The sequence below is a fragment of the Sander lucioperca genome, chromosome 10 (assembly GCF_008315115.2).
Source record: "Sander lucioperca isolate FBNREF2018 chromosome 10, SLUC_FBN_1.2, whole genome shotgun sequence".
Taxonomy (NCBI): domain Eukaryota; kingdom Metazoa; phylum Chordata; class Actinopteri; order Perciformes; family Percidae; genus Sander; species Sander lucioperca.
This window is the reverse complement of record NC_050182.1, coordinates 17199950-17221435: the sequence shown is the minus strand read 5'-3', so window position 1 is coordinate 17221435 and position 21486 is coordinate 17199950. Positions and strand designations below refer to the sequence as shown.

The 21486-nt window shown below is 38.6% G+C and overlaps 1 long non-coding RNA gene across 1 annotated transcript; it reads right to left on the bottom strand.

Annotated features, from left to right (window-relative positions):
• Positions 1–14492: 14492 nt before the first annotated feature.
• Positions 14493–21213, bottom strand: LOC116042206. Its single transcript, XR_004103152.2, has 3 exons — positions 20877–21213; positions 17095–17226; positions 14493–14698 (listed from the first exon to the last, which is right to left on the bottom strand). It is a non-coding gene; the product is annotated as an uncharacterized LOC116042206 (long non-coding RNA).
• Positions 21214–21486: the final 273 nt, after the last annotated feature.

Here is a 21486-nt window from a genome sequence, read left to right as displayed (position 1 = left end):
CACAGAGACGAAGAACGTAAACAGGCTCGGTTAGCAACTGTTGGTTCCGGTTTAGCCGTTAGCTCCGGTTAGCTCCAGTTAACTCTATTATAAAGATCAGCTGGAGCGGAGGAGACTGCTGTGGCCCGCAGAGAGGGTGAACAATCAGACGTGTAAATGACGTTCGGGGCTCTTTCACAGCGGTATGGCCGCAGTACAGTTTATCCCACGGGAAGCCACACCACAGCAGCATGCTACTACCAGCCTCTGAGCCTTAAGTGGATCGTTGGTGCTGTCACGCCCACGCTACTTCCGGGGGGAGGGGCTGGAGGCCGCTGGTCTGTGCATGTGAGCCCGTCTAATCGCTGCAAGACCCTTGAAGTTAAAGTTACGCGACTTTCAAGTTACGCCCCTCTTGCAGCAGTACGCAGACAGACCCTTCTCGGCCTGTGTGCACAGTAAAAATATATTGTTGATTAGAAAAAAACATTCAATTTGTATTTCATCAACCTGGGCGGGTCTACATCTACCTAGGCAGGGCGCCCAAGTAGAACCTATGTATGGGAAACACTGAACGATCTTGAAGTTGTTTTCAACTTGTTGACATAACCCCTTAAATGCAGTTCAAACATGGAAATCAAACATTAAGACTTTATATGTCCTTTTTTTTATATGTCCTTAATTATAACATTGTGTGTGTCAAAGCTATCATGGCACTGATTTTTTATGTGTTAAAAATTGTATGATGATCAGACTATAGCAATCTCACATGCAATTGCTTTTTTAGAAAACAAAACCATGTAATTATAGGCAGTAATTTAAGTCTTCGCGCAAAAAGCTCTTTCAAACGTTGATGCAAATTTACTAGCCTACATTCTTAGAAACGTACATAAGATATATCTTAGATATGAGATAAAGTTACGGTTAGGTAAACTGATTAATCCCACAAATTCATGTAGAAAAATCAAATTATTTTTACAATGTAGGTCTGGTGTTGACATTTTTGTACCTTTCTTAATTCCAACAAAAAATCATAATATTTAGCTGTGGAAAACATTGTTGACTTATTGTGTAATGTAAAATGTGGTGCGCTTTGATAAAAAGTCACGTTACAGTATATATTATTTCTTGAGGTACAGGATTAGATCATTGCAGAACACTATATGTTACTGTGCTGTTTTTCTGACTTTGGAGTTTTAAAACCCACTTCCCCACCTTTGTTTGGTCTTGGAATATTGTACTCGATTTTTTTTGTGAATTGCTTTTTTGACAGAGGGCAAATGCAATGAACCAGCATCATGAGCATTAAAGGCTAACAGTACTAACAGTACTGTATGTCAAATAGGCCACAGATATTACAAATAACATTGACGGCTCTGTTCTATTCAAGTGTTTCAGTAAGCCATGACAGTGTGACAGTGAGACAGCATGCACAATAGAAGCGCCCTAAAACTGAAGCGCCTAAATGGCTGTGATTTTTCCACTGTGAAATGTCAAAATGTCTTCGGAAAAGGCTTTTGGATAACTTGTCTCTTTAGACTTTGTGGCACTGCTACGATTAGTGTTTAATGTTGTGTAGCTAATGGTGGTTTGATTTAGTTATACGGCAATAAAATTACACTAGAAAGAATATGGACCTGTTTGTACTCAGAGAAACTAACCAGATGCACAATTTAGGCATTTTAAGCTTAAAGTCAATTGAATGGCTCGCTCTGGATTTCTAATGTCTTGTTATGCCAGATTTCCATAAAGACACCCAAACATTTTCACATTAGGGATCCAATACAGCAGCAATAGTTGATGACAGCTTTGATAGTAAACCAGTTGTGAGCAATCAAAACAGTTAGCTGAAAGATGCTAAAACGCTCTGTAGAGCTGAGGGGAACTGTAGAGTTGTGTAAAAATTCAGCAACCCCCTTCACATAACACAATCATTTAATTCAATGTTAATATAAAAACGGTGATTAGCACACTCTAAGGTAACTGTATTGTAGGTACTAAATATTGCAAATCAGGTGCCAACTATAAAATGGTACATTTAAACTGTAAGGATTCTTTCCCAAAAAAGTTTTTGCATAATGGTATATAAAAAATAAACAATTTCTGAACTGCAGCAGATGACAATAATCTGGACTGATAAAAGTATGCACCATACATTGGGAGATGTATGGCTAGCTTAGCTTAGCGTAGTCAATGGAATCCTTTGTTGCCAGTTAGCATGTCGTGATTAAAAATGAGCCAACAACAACAAAAAAACAACCTAATTACTTCTTGTGGCCTGCGTATTCACAACGAGTACAAATAGCAATGCAGATTAAGACTAGATGATTTCCTAGGCAGATATTGATTTGGGACTATATTGGGTGGAAGCACAGCTGAAGCACTGCTACATGGGCGCAGAGATCACACAGCACCTGAAACCCCCCCAACTTCCGTCAACATACCGGCGTGAATATTAGCTGGCTATTTGTCCTACAGTAGACAGTGAATGGCGATGTTCATGGCGGATTTTGTGAGAGACGAAGAGGATGACTTCTTAGACAGTCAAGATCCAGAAGCATACCACTATGAATGAGTTTTCAGAAGAGGAGCTGCGTGCTTTGAAAATAGAACAACAGGAGGAGGAGGATGCGACCATTTACAGCCCGAGAACGTGAGGATGAGAGCCAACACGAACTGGAGGTGTGAGTATGGGGGAATATGCCAACCTATGCCGACTGAAATAGAGTGTCTGTGCTGTGGCGAGTGGGACAAGGTACTGCCATTGATGACCAGGCTCAACGTGTCAGATCAAGATGAGCGTGCCCGCAGTATATTGTGTCACAGCTACTGAGGATTTCTCGGCATCGATCCATCCTGCAGTCCTTGACTTTTTTTTTTTCATTCGGTGCGATAAAGTCAACTGGGAAAAACGCAGAATGGACCCAATAAACAGCTGTCCACAGAGTAAGTGATTACTGTAAACATGACGCATGGTTATTTTACGGGATAGATCGACACCTATTAGACCTGCACTCACACAGAGTTGCTGCGTGATATCTCTGTGCCAGGTAGCAGTGCTTTGGCTGTAGGCTACTTCCACCCAATATAGTCCCAAATCAATATCTGCCTAGGAAATCGTCTAGTCTTAATCTGCATTGCTATTTGTACTCGTTGTGAATACGCAGGCCACAAGAAGAAATTAGGTTGTGTTTTGTTGTTGTTGGCTCACTTTTACTCACAACATGCTAACCGGCAACAAAGGATTCCATTGACTACGCTAAGCTAAGCTAGCGCCAGCGCTGCCGGACTAAGACAATGCATGCACTGAGACAAAAATGCGTTTGCTCACCTATATAAATATAGAGGAGACAGTGAATAACCCTATTTCAACAAACAGTGGCATAATCCTTTAATAGGTTGAGTTAATGCATTATTCAAAAGTGATTCAGGAGCAGCTTATTATAGATTGCTATGAAAGTGTTACTCAGTGTTGTACTTCTGCAAGGTTCTCTCCCCCCGTGATGTGCACCCAGAGAAGCAATACAGCACACAGAGAAGGGATGTGAAAAAACGTCTTAGCAAGAGCTAGGGACTAGGGAAACATCCATCTCATCATGCCAATCAAACTAGTGAACATTTCATCCCAAAATGGATTGCCTTCCACTTCTTCTTGTACACCATCATCTCAATGGAGAGGCATATTACTGCTCTAAGAAGCGGTGTAACAAACTTCACACCTTTCTCTTGTGTGTGGATCAAAGCAGCCACTTGCGACATGAACGCGAAAACATGGTGGTCTGATTACTTTAATAATACATGAGAAATCTAATGAACACATTCAGAAAGTGGCACATCAGCCGTCTGTGCGGCGCTGAGCATTGATTAAAGTTTGCCTGTTTGGCATTTGAATAATGAACAAACACTGTGGAGAAACGGCAGCCATTAACCTTTCAGCGAGTCCCTCTTATTCTAAGCAACGGCGTATCAGATGTTCCAATTCCTGATTCCTATTTTCCACTACATTACCCTTCTAAAAAAGATTCCAACGGTGTCCCTATCAACAGAAAGGTATGACAGAGGACTTTTAGTCATGTGCCACCCAACAAGTTGATATACAAATTGATGTAGTTGCCCTTTTCTTACCATTCATGCGCCAGTCAATCTGCTTTTTTAGTCTCATAATGTAAGAGATACCTTTGATATATATATATACACTGTAAAAAATTATACCGGAACTTAGTTTAATCAACTAATATTTTATTATTAAAGATGTTTTGTGGAGTTTTCTTGTAAAGTTATGTTTACATTTAGGATTACACACACAAATGTATTGTGTGACTCATTGAGGACTAACAAACAGGTTGGATGCATTTTCTTCCTCATAAAATGTTTTACCAAACAGATATCATTAACAATTTAAAAGTATACTGTTTACATCCATGTTTACTTGCAAGCAAGTCTTTTTCACTGACTTTGCAGGCACATTGGTGCGTTTTTGGCAGATTACTACTTGTAGTGTGAAACCATTGATTGACTAATCTGCGTGCATGTTAATTTACATCTGCACATGCAGGATACAAATTAGACGGGGACGCCCTCGTCAAAACTGATAATGTCAAAAACTCATCAAAATTATTGATGTGGCAACTGTCTAAGGTGCTTGAAATTTGGCTCCACTTTTGATTGGTTGTTACAACCTGTGGCTTAAGTATAGAGCTGTTGTGTCATATTGTGAATGTATTACCTGATGAAGGTCCATGACCAAAACATAACTCTAACTAGAACACTTGGAGAGCGCATTCCTCCGCCAAGGCATGCCCAATTTGACAATGTTAATGCAGTGTGAATTTTCCTTGTCGGAAAATAATTTTTCCGATTATTCCAACACCACATGAATGCAACACCAATGTCCTTTCTCACAATGTTAATTAAAGTGAAAAATAATTTGTGTATCAGCCCCCGTGATTTGAATAAGCTCCAAACTTTAATGGGTTCTTCCTTGGCCGATGCTACACCCTCCCACCAATTTTCATGAAAATCGGGCCAATAGTTTTTTCCATAATCCTGCTGACAGACAAACAAACCGACTACAATCTGACAAACCAAACCAAAAATATAGCCTGCTTGGTGGAGGTAATAAATTCAGTGCTGACATTGTGTGGGAATTCAACCTTTTTTTAAATAGTGTACAAAATAAAATGTATGCATCTGTCTCTTTTGCTCTATGTCTATTGAGTTTCTGTTCATTTTATGTATTTCTCCATGCTAAGGAAACCAGTAGCCTGGTGAGCTTGAATTCTGTTTGCACAGTTTCATAACTGACAATTCTACCATTAACATGCTGTGAGGATTGTTAAAAACAAACTTTATACTTTCTTTGCAAAGTTTTCATTTTCTCTGAAGAATCTGTGGTAACACTTAACTAAATACTGTACTGCACATGTCTTTCACAGCAATGAGGTGACAAATATGGCAAATAGGGTGTCTGCTCGTCTTGCTGTGCTTCCCATCATCTGTTTCCTGTTCAAAGAGTGGTCTTTGTGTTTTCCTGGCATAAGTTTCATCTTCCACTAAACCTATAAAATGTTGCAAATGGAGAGATTTGTTCAGGAAACAAAAGCAAAGCTTTCTTGTCATCTTTCAGAACACTAGACAACTTTTTCCAACTCTTATCAGCAATCCACGCTTGTAATTAAAATGATTTAAACAAATATGAGTTTTTAAAATAGATAAGGAAAAAACAGACATCTTCTCTGTATCAGCAATAGTCCGGATTGACGACAGTTCATTTACTGGGTAATCGCCGGAACTGCCTTGCAAAACTCTGAGCGTTTCGGGAAACCACAACAAACTTCGAGATAGCAAGCTACCCGCTGACAATGGTTTTGAAGAAAATTTGGATTGTGCAACAATGCAGGGCTGCTTGGTTCTGGAATGATGGTTGAATGAAGATTTACAAGAAATACATTTACAGCATTTACTATCTAACTGGGACATTTTGGGACAGATTGGCGGGGATTTGCTATAACAAATTACTTTTAACCAATGTATCCAGCTAATTTAAATAACTCATGTTACTGTGTGTATTTAATATTGTATGTAACGTTTTATTTTGGTGATGCAAATGTTCCACCAAAACAAGTTCCTTCCCGAGAACATTTTGCAGATCAACCGTCGCTGCAACTGGAGTTAAGCGTCACCTAAGACGATTGCGATTGGTTTAAAGAAATGCAAACAAACCCAGACTTTTTTTTTTCTCCTATCCAGGAGTGTGTGTGAAGGGGCCAGACCTTACTCTGCAGCGCTGTGGAGTAAGGTCTGGCAATGCGAGACTAGTACAGCAGTAACCATCCTCTCTATTCCATGGTGTTTGTACATTGATTTGTGATGACTTTGGAACAAAGCTGATGTAGAAGCAGAGAGAGAGAGAGCAGACACTGCTTTTGCTGGGACTCCATGCACCCATCACTTTGCTTGTTGTGACACATCTTTTAACAGTGCATAAACAGTCATGCATTAGCAGACAGTAGCAGCAACTTTGAGTGCATAAAAGGATCTGGGAGTAAACATTTTTCACAATTATCCAAAGGAGAACATTAGTATTTATTAAGCTAGAGTGCTTTTACTGGACATATAAAAAGGAATATGTGTGGTATGATGAGTTTAATTCTGCCCAACTATAGGGTGGCTTTCTGAGAATAGATGACAGTGACACCTACAGTGTGCTCACAGATCAACACAAAATACAATAAAGTAACTTAAACTTTACATCAACTATTGCAGCCATGCAGAAATGTAAGAGATGTCTGGTGAAGATGGTAAAAAAAATATGCTAGGTTCTGTGCTAATGTTCAGCATGTGGTCACAAGAAAAAAGAAGTGTGAAAAACACCAAAATGTGCAAACTTCTCACAACTGCAAGAGCAAACATCTGTGTGATATTTCCTGAAGCCACTTTCAAAATACTAATCATTTTTTTAATGAACAGAAAGAAAAATAAATAAAATGGTAAGACCACGTAGATGTCCAATTTCTCGATAAACTTCTTTTAAATTCAAATGTGTGTCAAGTCTATGTCTTTCAGCTTAAATAGTGCAAAATTACTAAAATTAGACAGTTTGGAGATGGATGACCAGTAAATGTTTAATTTCCACGAACTGGAATTATCTTTCTATTATTATTCTTTTCAAAAATGCTATTTGCTTTTATCAAAGGTTCAAAATATGAGTATACCTGTATATCAAAGAGGAATAGAGAAGTTTGTTAAGTTTGAGAAAATTCTTGGGAGGATCATTTTAACAGACCGGTTCTTTTACAATAATTGGGATATCGTCTGAATAGAAGTGCCCATTGTGTAGTGTGAAAGTGCTCAAGCTGGAGCTTGTACAGGCAGTGTAACTCTCAGAAATATAATGACTTTGGAGGAAGGGTTGTAAGAAAAACTCTCCTTTTAACAATGTGCTGAACTTCTGCAATTTCTTTAATTGATCTTTAATCTTCAACATAACCTGCTCCCGAGCAGGTTAGGTGTTCAGTATAAGTTACCACGGTAACAAGTGACCCACCGTCATGATACACAAAACCCTGGGTTGAACCTGAAGTTACCTCGGTAACCCTAAATCTTCCTTCGTAGTACAGGCCTCTTTTAAGCTCACTATATCTTTACCTTGTTGTTCCAAATCCTGGTTGCTAAGTCTTGGAGACGCCAACAGCAACAACTACATTCACTACAGTCAGCTCTGTCATGTTATTTGGCTTGTTCAGTTGCCCATTGTCTGTGGCCAGTTTCATCAGTTCTGGGATAGATTGTTTTGTATCAGCTTTAGAAAACACACACACATATATATTCTCAAAAGTAGTATGAGAATGGTCACTTGTACAGCTGAACCAACTGAGACGCATCTCTATACAGCTTTTAGCTTATTGTTTTGGTGTTTAGGGCCACAAAAGCAAACTGAGTGCGCGAGGTAGAGTGCAAAATTAAGATCAGGACATAACCCTGTAAAGCAGATACAAGTATGCTATGGACTACATCTGACTGTAAATGTGCACAATCTTTATTTTCTAAAGTCATATCCCTGTCCTGTCTAATGTTTTCCACCAAGCGTCAGATTTTTTGACTCAAGTCACGGTAGGAGCGAAAAGGAAAGTTACATAACTCTGGGAATTCATAGGTGCACCAAATGTAATTTTCCACGATCTCCACAATGTCTACAGTGAAATTACAGTAAAAACATCCACCCCGTCAATGTCAGAATTCCATTTGATGCGTATTGTGCAGTTACGTGTATTTAGGGTTAATTTAGTTCAACTTTGGCCACACAACCTGGAGGAAAATCCGTGTAGTTCTTGCCACTATTGCTTGCGCAGCTGCCAGAGATATCACAGGTGCTCTCTCTATTAGGTAATAATGTCCTTGCTCTGCACAATGTTAACATTTAGTGTGAACTCCCTGATATACTGTATTGTTGAGTCTTAATGCTCTCACTCAACCAATGTAAAATTCCTTCCTTTACAAACTCAGCTCAGACAAGCCAAGTGTACCCTACCTGTCCAGCATGAAATGACAGCAAACTAAAGTAAAGCTGTAATGGCGGATTTAAAAAATGGATGCTCATGTTGCTCAGTGTCTGTGGCAGGTGGTAGCCAGAACAAGTTTTTATAGTGGTTAAAATTGCTTAATGCAGCTTTAATCTGTAATACACAAACTTTCTTTACTAAAGAAACATACTGTATGAAATTTGAGTTGTACCTACTGTACAAAGAACTCATTCCATAAAATGTCAGCATATCACTTTAGGCTATACCATTATTCAGGGACTTGTTTTTTTTTTTAATTAGTTAAGCAGTTCTACATCTGAGGAGCAGTTAACCATAGTCCTCATACATCCACCGGAGTTTAAAATGGCAACACAGAGAAAGTGGAAGGTAACAGACATCCAGCCGAAAATGAGGGACTTCCGGCGAAATTTCCGGCGGCAACTCAACAATCCCTGAAGTTGAAAGTCGTGGATATAGACTACTAGAAGCCCAAAGCATACAGCCAGTTACATTAAAAGTGCAACTAACATAATTAACTGCACAAAATAGGCTGAGAAACAAAGGCTGTATTGGTTTCCACTCTTCCTGTAAACAAGTGCCTTGAGCTGAGGTCCTGACCTCTTGCGCCTGTCAAATGTTGAACTTGGTGCCATGACTTCCAATTAGCTTGTCTCATGGTTGCAGCACAGCAGGTGGTAGCCAGAACAAGTTTTTATAGTGCTTTAAAAGTGCTAATACACAAACTTTATTTTACTAAAGAAACATATACTGTATGAAATGTTAGTTCTACTGTACAATAGATGGAACAAAGAGCTCATTCCATAAAATGTCAGCATATCACTTTAGGCTATACCATTGTCAGGGACTTCTTGTTTTTTAAATTAGTTAAGCAGTTCTAACTTTTACATGACAATGTTTCTCTGCTGATATAACACAAGGTTTACTGTATCAGAAACAGTGGCATTTTATTTGTGAAAACAGGTCAAGAGAACAAGATTATTTCCTTATATTTTGGCTGGCAGTAGAAACTCTTTGTTCCCTTGGGAACATGCTGATTTTGGGTCTGTATTCCCCTCTGATTCGTTCATATGCCTTTGGCAATGTCTGATAACACTGCCATTGTTTGATAGCATTGGAACACACACACATACATACACAGATGTGCATGTGCACACAGTCACGAACACACGCACCACTGCTGTAGGAGGGGGACAAGTGTCAGCTGGAGGCATAGAAAGATAGGCCGCCTCCGCTACACAGTTAATCTTAATGAAAAACGAGTCTGCCTGCAGACTGGGTACTTTGGCTGACATCCATTGATGTTCTTTCCTCAATGTATTTTTTTTATTTTCTTATATTTATATATATTTTTTATAAAGCATCATGGAGCTTAAATTGAATGTATTTTCAAGTTTTTTAAACTATTACTCAACTATCTTGTTTCGATTGAATTATGAGAGGTACAATTTGTGCATGATGAGTCAGCGGCAACTGTACAGATTATCTGAAAAATCAATTAATCAGTTTGCTTGTTTTATTAAACAATGAATCAATCATGAACTGTCTATAAAATATCAAAGTTAACAGAAGACACAGTGACATCATCCACAGGTATTGAATTTTCCAATGATATGAAACGGAGAATCACATTTGAAAAGGTGTAATCAGCAAACTTTGTGTTCATTCATTACTAATTAATCCATTGTTTCAATAGTAGTACATATTATGTTCTAACAATACCGCATTACAGTATATATTGCAGAAAACCTGGTGGTAATTTCTATTTCCATTCAATTTCATCTTCAAATTTTTATGGTGTGAGGGTGTTGAGTATTTAATTGCTATGAATATTAATATGAATTATTGGCTGCAGCTTTGTTTAAAAGCTGTGGCTGTTGTTCTTAGATAAGGAAAATATTTAATGAAGAAAAATATTTTGTATTACGAGACAATTAAGAAAGAAAATGAACAGGCAATTATTGCAACTTCCTGTTCATAGTACTCCAGGGCTACTCTATAAACTAGGCTAAATCTGTGACTGAGTCCAACTGCATGCAATTAAGCTTGTTTTGGTCCAATGTTTCAACTTAAATCATGGCTCTTCAAAAACAATATTTTGGGGGTTTTGTTGTTGTTAAAAGATTGTATACATTACTGGCAGCCTAGTCTCGGATTGCCAGACCTTCCTCCACAGCGCTGCGGAGGAGGGTCTGGCGAGTCCACACAGCATTCCGGGATGGGATAAAACTTCTTTTGGTGGAACGTGTACGTTCAAATGTTGTTTTAGACATGCAAAAGAAAACTGAGATTGGACAGATAGTCTAGCTAGCTGTCTGGATTTACCCTGCAGAGATCTGAGGAGCAGTTAACCATTGTCCTCATAAATCCAACGGAGTTTAAAATGCCAACACAGAGAAAGCGGACAGTAACGGACATCCAGCTGAAAATGAGGGACATCCGGCAAAATTTCTGGCAGCACCTGAACAATCCCAGAAGTGGAATGTCGTCGATATAGACTACTAGCAGCCCAAAGCATACAGCCAGTTACATTAAAAGTGCAACTAAAAATTAACTGCACAAAATAGGCTGAGAAAAAAATCTATTTCATGTAACAACACAGACTGTATTACCTGAAAAACAGTAAACGCTTTCATATTTTTTTCAAGAAACCTTTTTTCTTTAGCAGATTGAACACCATACAGTTCATACTGTACATGTACACTAGATGTGTGTAGAACCAGCAGAACTAGAAGCTATTTACCCATAAGACCAGAGTGTAACAAAGGCTGAATTGGTTTCCACTCTTACTGTAAACAAGTGCCTTGAGCTGAGGTCTTGACCTCTTGCGCCTGTCAAATGTTGAACTTGGTGCCATGACTTCCAATTTGCTCGTCTCATGGTTGCAGCACGGGGGGGACAGGCCTTGTCATGACTGGTCTGCAGAGATGCATGGAGCTCAGTTAGAGTGTCTTGCCCCTCCGGCAGGCTTTCTTTTCGGGGCTCTTGGCATGACATAGAGCATTAGGACTCAAACTGCATAAGTGAATAAGGGGGTTTGACACCGCCCCTGAATAGACAAAGTCGTGGACACTTAATTAAGTCCTCACAGTTCTGTTCACTACTCATTAATGTAAAGGATTACTGAGACCAGACTAAATGCACAAAAATGAATGAGCTTTGTCAGAAGTGGTCTTCCCATCTTATGCCAATATAATACAGCAGGACCTGTGTGATTACAAGAATTGCACAAATGGAGTATTTTGGTGAATTCAATTTGCAATATATTCAGACTGTTTTCAAGTACTGTATTTGCCAAACCAGCCCAGTCTCCTAGAAATGACTTTTATTCACTGCTATTTGTTTTGCCAAATTAGTTTCAGGATTTCTTTTTAAATACCACATAGAACGCTATTTAGTACTTGTGTTACGATCATACCATCCGAAGTACGAATGGAAAACAAGAAGGGACAATATGGACTTAAAGGCATACTATGTAACTTTTCCCTCTTAGTACCCCCTACATCTTGTCTCATTGGAACTATAGCTACAGCTTATTTTATTACAATAATAACATTTTATTTTGAGTACTTCACAGCAGTATATAAAGAATAATTGTAATGATAGCCTTATTCAATTAACACAGACAGGATCCAGATAAGTGGCAGAACATTGATTGATGGATTAACCAATTAAAAAATATAAATGTATCTAAGATTGGGCAAAAATGTACACAGTGATTGCTTTAGGTCTGATGGTGCTGACTGAAACTCCACATGAAAGGATTGAACAGCCGCCTGCCTGCACAACCCACTGTGAAAACAATCCCACGTTTAGTTTATACGTGTATAACATCTCCCCACAACGCACAATCAGATACAAAAACATTTTAGAACTCACATTAATGCATACAGCTAGCAAGATGCTTTTGGAAATTATAGTTAAGACTTTTTAATACCTTCTAAGGTTATTTTTGGGACATATAAATTAAATTATGTTTAAGGAAAATCACTGCTGCTTGGACTTTGTTCAGTGGCAATGTTTTTCAAGTGTACCACGTGCTACATGTTCTACCACATTCAATTTGTGGATAGAAGGGTGGATGGTAGGTGGTAGGTTTAGGTAATAAAAGATTTCCTAAACAAAGATCTTTGGTTAAGATTAGGAAAAGATTGTGGTTTTGGTTAATAAACACGTCCTGTCTTATGCTGTAATATACAAATATTGTAGGGAAGAGAAAAAATGTAAAGCCAGTGAAAGTTTTGCAGATGCAATCAATTTAGTCATGTTGCTACTTGGCAGATTTGTTAATTAAAAATCCTTGCCTCTTCTGTTAAAAGTTATTTGGTGGCATTACTGTACATTTCTTCCTAAACTTATTTGCTGTTGCAAATTTATAGTATATTAATGTAATTTCTAGGACACAGAGTTGACCAAATAGCTCAATTATGTCCAATGCAGTTTCTTTAGAACTATGTCAAAATGAAGGTTTGCATTTAAGTTAGACTTAAATTATTTTAAGAAAACAAAGAGACTTAAGTTTTTTACGTTCTGTCCTTTTTCAACCATTGTTTAGCAGCTCTTTGTCCTGGATCTGGAATGGTAAATGCTCTTGAACCAGTAAAATAACTTAAAGACATCATCATTAGCAAGGAAAATTGGTGTTCAAAGAACAAGAGCTGGAAACAGAATTCTTTTTGAGCCTTTATTGAAATGTTGTGAAGCAGAACAGAAAGCAAGAATGACGCATGTGAATTGAGTCTGCCGCCTAGAAGGAAACTATTACAAGTATAGCAGTAAGTGTCAAGATGCTGCTGAGTTACTGAGCTGTTTGACTTCCTGAAAACCTGATATAGCCACATACAGTATTTTATGACCAGGGAAAGATGTACATGCACAACGGGGATATACATTAATTCTGCAAGCTGATTAGCCCTTTGCTGTTTTCTTTATGTCAGGAGCACGTGTAGAGAGAAAATTATCCACATTAAGATGCAATCTACATTATCCAACCACCCACACACACTGTCTGAAACTGGTGACAACAGTTCTCCTCATGGTGAGTCAGTGCAAGTTCCTAATTGGATGCTACCCAATTACAATCCCTGGTTTTATGATGGAAAGTGTTCATGTGAGGTTTTATAGACGAGGTATTTGAAATGATATCGAACTATTGCAAAAAGATTATTGGTCTATTAAAACACCCCCTCACACACACTCATCACTTTATCAGCTCTGAAGTACACCACCTTTCAAGTCACCAGACATCCTTGTATAGGCCTAAAGCCTCAGTCACACACTTCTTCTGGTGTCTGTGTGTATGTGTGTGTGTGTGTGTGTGTGTGTGTGTGTGTGTGTGTGTGTGTGTGTGTGTGTGTGTGTAGTCAAAGTTGCAGGTCTAAAGCAATTATGTGCCACAGACAAGCCTTTTGTTACACTACGACAAACCAATTTCCTGAGTATATGGCAGCCAAGTGACTCATCACTTTACTTATTCAGGCTCCTTAGCATACAAGTAACACATAGGGCCTTTTGAAATAAGCAATATTTATTATTTCAATAAATCAATAACCACCATCTGCACACATCCCACAAGATCACTAAATTCTCAATCTATCCAACCTTCACTGGTTTCAAATAGCGGGTGATGAAAATACTGAGGCAAACCAGCTTCATAAAGCAAGAATTGTTGTTAGGTGAACTAAATTGAAAGGTTCCATTAAATAGAAGGTGCCTCATCAGGTCTGAATAATAATGACATTGGTGCCCATCTCATATTAAGTCTTGGCTTTATGTGGCAGACAGCTTGAGCGGCCCAGGCTGAAATTGAATTTGGTTCATTTCCTTTGGCTGTCTAATTCTTTTGTGCACTTCTCCTCTACTTGGCATTGATTGTTACGATACTAGGCGCATCTAGGCTAACTTTTATCCATGGGTGCAAATGCGCACACACACACACACACACACACACACACACACACACACACACACACACACACGGTACATCTGTGCATGCAAAAAAACATCATGGTAGTATAATACAACCACTTACAGAGAGTATCCAAAAAAAGTAAAGAGGTATCCAAGGAAGTAACAGACGAAAGTCAACTGATTTTGTTAAGACGGCAATGTGTCATACTGTACATGTTATGCTGGATTCTGCTCAGTGCATGATGGGATTGGCTCCAGACCTCATGACCCTGAATGTGAACATGTAAGGCAAAAATAACTTAAATGAATGAGAATGAATGGCCTCCATCTCATTAACAGTATTAAAGTGAGCAGCAGGCAGATTGTACATTAAACTACACCCACTGCTGTCTGTCCAAGTTTTTTGGTCTCGAGTTTGTCAGAACATATTTTGGCGAAGCACATGGTGGGGTTAGGACACAGTTGCTGTCATTGTTTCAATTTTGGATCCAAAGAGTATGTATTTTAGCTAATTAGAGAGTGTTGGGTCTGGTTCAGGCTCTGACCATCAGTCATGGCATTTTTGTCCAAGCTCTGGGACTCTTTTAGTGCCAGTAATCCTTTCTGGTTTTTCCAGGCAGCTGCTCCAGCTTTTGCTCCCAGATTAGCACTAATGTCAATAATGATCACACTGTGCAGAAAAAACATCAAAGATGGTCGAGCCAAGTCTTAAGTACCACTTTGTTTAACATGTCTCTAAGGATGGGGAAAATCCATAATTAGAGAAAACAAAGACTTAGATCTTCTGAGCGGAGAGGATATACTATAAGTTGTATGCACTGTGTACAGCAGCATTATTTAGTAATTCAATGTTTAACAGTCACACAACTCATTAATGATGCAGACTCCTCCAGGGCCAATCAGTAACATGCACCTGCCTATTTTAATCTGCATGTGTAGCCATTTAAAAATCCACAACACCATAGCAAAGATACAGTATGTATCAATCCCTACTTTAGTACTTTAAACATATGCTAATTTAATCAAGGAGGAGCAGGGTTTCCAGCAGCACTTTGCAGTTAAGGCGGCCGCCTTAACAACACACGCATGCCGCCTTAACTAAGTCTTCAAAAAAAAAAAAAAATCCGCCGTGTTACTCTGTCCTGTTTGAGTGGCTGTAATGTACTGTCGCATCAACACAGTCTGTAGGAAACAAGGTAACGTGAGTTGTAAAGATACCGCCAATCACAACGGAAAGAGTATTTGCTGGAGGTGAGTGTAACTGTCATTTATTCACATTTAAAGGGATAAATCGCCATTTCACCGTCGCATGCGCGTCGTAGTTTGTCAACAAATGAGCGGCCAGCTGGGGCATGCCCGGGCAGAGACGGGGTTAGTGGACTTATCGGAGCGTTGGCATATGGCAGAGAGCATTTATATATGTATCTCTGTCCTGTTCTTCACATCAGTGAGGCTTTCTTCTCTTGTTTCAACAAAGTGAATACATGACGAAGTGACTAGAAATATCCATCACCTCTCGTGCGTGGATTCTCAACGTCCCGGCTGTTGCCCGGTCTTTGAGACACAGCTGTTGTCGGTTTTTTTTAATCACTACACGCGGTTCACAACACACGGTTAGTTAGCGTAGTTAACACTACACACAGTGAAATGACGTGTCCTGTTTTTATTTCACGCATACTATCTGCTTGAGTGAATGAAGCTATGGGCTGAGCTCTGTTATCTCACAGCTGTTGGTTTTGGAGAGCGTGTCACGGAGGAAATGGGAGCAATGCGAGTAAAACTGTTATAGCACTTTTTTTTTTAAATAGTTTAATGAACTTAACATTGCACATTGCAACTGTTATTTTAAAAAACTGGTTATTTACTAATTATATATTATTATCTAAATTTAATATTAAGTGTAGTACCGTATTACCACCCCCCTCCCCCCCACCCCCCTCCGTCAGATGGCAACAATACCACCTTAACACATTTTCTGCGGGAAACCCTGAGGAGTGTTGGAGAAGTTATGTGGAATTTAATGGAATGCTGCCAGGCAATTCTGAATATATAGACACAATTCAGTATTGAATGCTCTTATTTAATGAAAATAACATGAATCAAAAAATATACATCAATCAGATTATTTCACAAGAGGAATCACCACTCTGTAGAGGTTGTTGGACTGCAAAAACCCAAGCGGATACCGATATTGATATTTGAGAATTATTAAAAATAAAAAACAACCATATATATTGTCCGATAGTTGTTTCCCTTAAATTTCTTAGTTAAAAAATTGTTACCAAGACATTTCAAATTCAACATTCAAAATACAACTTGTTATGTTATGGCAACAACTTTTTTTTAAATAACTGTCTACTGATTACTGATAACAAGTACATGATAAGCTTGATGTGGCCAATAATGTTAGCTATGTCAATGTATTAGTTCAGCTCTAGAGAGTGGTGCTCTTTTGGCTAACAAACAATCTTTGGTTGAATACTGGCACCAGCTTGCTGTAAACACATGAAATAATTTTCTTCTTCCTTGCTTAAACTCCTATTTTTTAAAATATATTTTGTGTGAAAAATTCCTAAACTGCCTTTATTGAAAGTTCTTATCATTTATCGATGTGGCAGGAGGTGAAAGGGAAAGGCAGCAAATTCTCACATTAATTGGGTCATACCTGAAGTGTGGTGATGGAATTTCTAGTGAAATCCCATACTCCTGAGAGTGTGTGCTAAGTTCAGATAAGCCTCCACTGCATGGATTCTCCATCTTATCTTGAGCCAGCAATAGGACTGCAAGATTGAATAATCTGGGGAAGGTTGGGGAGCAATAGTTTAGGCATCCATAGGTTCTTAAAAGCAATTTGACAATGCTTCCACACTCTAATAAGTGTGGCAAGTCCTCTTACGGTCAGTGAAGGATGCCAAAAAAAGGTTCCTACTTGACATTATCTCTTACAATAATATAAAACAACTAATAACTGTGCAGTCTGTTGTGTGCAGTGTAATGTCAAAGTCATCCGACGTCCTGTTGTCCCGTTAACCTGTATGCTGGTATTTACTATGAGATGTCAGTCCAGCATTGCCTGCATGATTTGTTTTATTACCTGGAAAGTAACAAGATTTGGATTTTCAGCATAGTTGTGCGCAAAAAAGAAAATGGAGCTTAATGGAGACAGCTAATGTTAGCTGCCCTTTAGCTGTTTGACTTCACATAATAGCCGTATTCTCATTAATGTGATAATCTGCAAGAGACAGTTTGCTAATAAATGACTTAAAAAGTATTGAGAGCACCGTTTGGCATAGTTATCGATGTCGTTAGCATGGTGGCTAGCACTAATGTTACTCCGTTTATGACACATCGTCTCGGCTGTGCTTTCTAACATGCTGTCAGTGTGCTAACCGAAAACCTCTAGCCTTTACAACAGAGCCGCTTCACTATTCTTGTTAGATGATGCGCAGGGTTCTCTGTGGATTTGGGTTTGTTGCAGTGTACTCGTGGTTGAAAATGTTGAAAATGTAAATGAAGCGGTGTGTCAGAAATGCAATGGGCCATGACGTAGGTGCCCTTCGAGGCTAATGTTGGAAGCCCCTCTAGTGGACAGAACATATACCAACAACCACATGCTGATAGTGGCCTTGGCAATGCATAAGCATGAGTAGTGAGTAACTATAAATAATAGACTGAATTTGAATATATTTTGAATATTGAAAAAATAATGAATCAAATTTAAATGGTTTTATTTTTACAGCTCTAATTCAAAATTTTACAAAATCGTAAGGAATATAGATCTGCAACTAACAATTATTTGCATTATTGATGAACCAGCCAATCAATTGATTGATCGGTCTATAAAATGGCAGTAGATAATAAAAAAAAATGAAATAATGGCCTAAACCCCAAAATGACCTCTTCAATATGCTTGTTTTGTCCAGTTTGTTCAGTCTGTGGTCACATAAGACAAAGACATGTTGCAAATTCTCACATTTGAGAAGCGTAAGGCTGGCAATATTCTATATTTTTCTTGTTGTCCACAAGTCCCAAGAAAAGCCGAAATAAACATTAGTCCATTGACTTCCCCAGGCTGTTGGTGGCTCACGGCCGCAAGTAGTTCCTAGTGAAGACATAGGAAACGACAGTGCATCATAATGAAAGAATATGTCATTAAGTGTAACAGTGTGGCTCAATGATGTTTCTTTGAATAGTTTTCTGACAACAATTGAGGTCTATGACACAGAGGAATAAGCTTTATAAGGCTTTGGATACACATGTTATACTTGTTGGCATTGCATGGGATTTGTTGACAGTAACAAATATAAATCATCACCAGAAAAATCCTTTAATGGACACAATGTTTATTGTTTGTCATTGCTTGTCATATTTATTTTACTAGTTTTTTTTGTTGTCTTTTTTACCAACAGACAAATGTTGTAATCATCTTTTATTTTCTTTGAAACCACCAAAATTAATTCCATTACTTTATGGCCCACAAGGTACATTTACATGACCACATGAGCTCTTTAGGGAATCCAGAGTTTATGGGAGAAAGAAATTGTTTCATAAGTGTCCTCTTGAAAACCACTAGAGTATACAACCTGCCTGTCTAGAGGAAAGAGTGAGAGAGAGAGAAAAAAACAGACACTACTTTTTTTTTTTTTTAAATGTAAAGATTAGAGATCGAGAGTAAGAGGCTATGAAGTGCGAGCGAAGGAACGGAAATTGAACCTCACTGCCATAGCACCAGTCAATCAGATAAATAAAGGTATAATCGAGTTTTGCCCCTGACATGCATAATTTATATTACATTTAGCGTTATATCGCTGTTTTTTTTTCTCAGGATGACTTTGCTGCTTAGGACAAATTGTTGTGGATATAAGATGAACATGATGGGAATAATTTTTTCTTCTGTCAACTAACTGTGCTACAGGTTTTAGCCCAGAGGGATATTACAGCGGTCTCATGAAAGCCAGAGAGTTGCCTTTATGTGCACAGATCACTCTTTCATCCTCCCTTTGAACCCAGATTGTATCCATACTTCACATGGCAAAACTCATTCTGCACATGGATCAAGGTCATAAATGTATTACTCTAAGAAGCAACCTTTAATAACACTCCAAGAAATATATTGGAGTTCAAATGCAATCAGCATTATTCTTCTATGAGCTTTTCCCACTTCCAAAAGAGCACTGGGAGTAGTTTTACATATATCATCATCATCATCATAGTCTTTATTCAGGACACAAAAAAACGGTCCATAGCACAATACAAAACCTAGCAAAAGACAGACAAATACAAGATAAAACACAAACAATAAGAAATGACAACAGTCAGTTCCACAATACACAAAAAGAGTGTTTAGATATTAGCATATAGACTAAAACGCCAATGGTTCCACAATCTTGAAGTAAACCTGACCGCAGTCATTGCAGGGTTCACTAGTGTTGCAATTATGCTATTCAATGACTCAGTTAGTCTACACATACATCTGTACATGAGATTCCTGAGTACAGCAGGACAGGTGGATACCTCAACACTTACAAACATTTGGCTTGCACTGCTCCATCGTGGCATTTTAAGCAGCAGCCTCATGCCATCATTATATGCCACATTGAGTTTCTGCATACTTCTTTTTTTATAGCGACGCCACAAGTGGGCAGTATACATTGGGGAGCAAATCAATCATTTACTCAATCATTTAATTTATTTCAACATACTTTTGCTAATAGGAGTGCAACGGATCACAAAACTCACGGTTCGGATCACGGTTTTGAGTCACGGATCGGATCAATTTGCGGATCAGCACAAAAAAGAGGGGAATTTAACAATAACTTTTAACAATACCTCTTTCACCAGTATATTGCTGTTAAACAAAAAAAAAACAGATGAGAAAAGGGTATTTTACAATAACTTTGAATGCACCACAAGGTTTACCAGTTTTAAGTTAACGTAACCTTCAGTCACATCTGTGTTGTTTTTCCGACAACAGCAGTGACCGAGTGCTAGTTTGTGTCTTTTAGCTCATAGCGACAGACTGTTGTACATCCCGGTGTTGGAATCCTCTACAGTGAAATACAGACACATTTTAACACCATCTAGCCAACAATAGGCTAACATCAACGTTACTTGCTGCCAAGTGTAACGTTAGTGTTAACCAGCGTGACATGCAGCAATGCTTCTGTTGCCTCTAACGTCAGTTTCGGAGCATCAGAGAGCACCGAAATGAGGCACCGAAATCTGTGTTGCTATTCCGAACCGTGAGTGTTGATCCGTACAGATCAACTACGGTCCGTTGCACCACTAGTTACTAAATAGTATTTTGGTTTTTCCGTTTGAATTAGTTACACTCATGGTTTGATATAAATGATAATTTTGAAGATATTACAATGCTAATGGATGATGCATCAAAACCAGCCAGATACCACTGATATATAGAACCAGTGGGAGGTGCAGGAGAGTCACCAGGGTGGAGAAAAATAGAGTGATTTCTTCTGGCTCCACAGTCCTTGGCAGGTGTAGAGGCAGCTCACTCACAACTCCACGGACCACCTGCTGCCAAATCTGATTTAGTGCAGGGAAATATTTTCTCCCCGAGACCATGCCTTCGGTTTAGAAGGCCAGGCCACATGTTGTGAAACGAAGTAGGCCGGCAAACTAAACGGGTTGTCATTTGCCCACACTGCGTGGCTATTGATTTACTGCTCCTTGCTGCTGGTTTCCTGGAGGGGACTGCGAGCAAAAAAAACGCCTGCATGCTCCATCAAAAGAAAGCTTCCTTGGGCCAGACCTCCCATGAGGCTCAACTGCCAGCACATGAAAAGGCATCAGGTTAGTAGAGTGGATGTACTATTTGCAACTGTGGCTAATGCACATTACAATATTCACAGTAAAAATAATAGTAAATAGTACAATAATTATTACATTAAACATTAGCATGTTTCTCTTGTAGTAACTTCATATATGCATTTTATTATTCTTACTTAAAACACTTCGCAAGACAGGTAATACACAGTGGGGTGGTATAGGCATTCATTTTTGTGACTGTTGTAAAAGACAAAAGAATAGTATAGTC